Raw genomic sequence first — 1,062 nt, 5'->3', positions numbered from 1 at the left:
AAACCTGACACACTGTCAGCTTCTGCTGCAACACAAAGCACCCCAAAACAGTGGCTTAAAACAACCACCATCTGTTTAGCTCACTCAGCAGGGGCTCTCATGCCAACTGAGGAATGAGGGAGAATGTGTGTTTCCTGAGCACCTAGTACATGCCAGACTTTGTGACCCTTGGCCTTCGGGCTTTCTGTGGCCTCTAGAGCCTACTGGCCCCCACCTGGCTTAGGCTGGTGGCCCCTTGACAGTGCTCCAGGAAGTCCTCAGAGATTGAAACGACTCCCCGCGGTGGTCCCCGGTAGGATTGGGCTCCAGATACCCCCTGTGGGGATGTGCTCAATGGCACTTCCTTTATGGACTGCCTCCCGTCCCTGGCCCTCGGCCGGTGGTCACCCAGGAAGTTCTGGACCGCGGCTCTCATCCTCCAGCCGGCTGGCCTGGGCTTGTTCGCAAGGTGGCTGAAGATTCCAAGAGCAGTAAGCGGACAAGCACCATTATGTGGGCACTTTTTAAGCTTCAGCTTACCTGATTTGCCAAAGCGAGTCAACGGCCAAGTCCAAGGTCAGCATGGGAAGGCAGGGAAGGATTTGGGGCCAATTTTTTGCAATCCACGACAGGCAGCAAGGCAGGTGTCCCCGCCCAGCCTAGTGGAGAGGGCCTACTGACACAGACTTCCCCATGGAAACGCAGCCCCAAGCCACACCCCTGAGCAAGCCAGGCCCCTGAGCAGGCTGTGCGCTCATGCGGGACAGCACCGTGTGGGACCTCTGTCCCCAGCGCCAGGTCCCAGCACNTGGATATTGACCGCACATCATTTCTGGCAGCAAGATGACTTCAACTTCATCTAGCCTCTCTAAAGCCTTCTGTGGCCTGGGGGCTTCATGGGGTGTCCTTGTTCCAGACCGAGGACGCCTCGGGTTTGTGCCGACACATGATTACTTTCACCTTTCTCTTTTGAAAAATGGCCCATGTTTAAGGATTCATAAAACTTAGGAAATGCATCACTGAGCCTATAACGCCGTGAGAGCCCCATGTAGAGAATGACTGAAAAAGAAAATTCATCAAACT

This window comes from Crocuta crocuta, unplaced genomic scaffold (genome assembly GCF_008692635.1).
Source record: "Crocuta crocuta isolate KB4526 unplaced genomic scaffold, BGI_CrCroc_1.0 scaffold49, whole genome shotgun sequence".
Classification (NCBI taxonomy): domain Eukaryota; kingdom Metazoa; phylum Chordata; class Mammalia; order Carnivora; family Hyaenidae; genus Crocuta; species Crocuta crocuta.
This window is presented reverse-complemented; position numbering follows the sequence as displayed.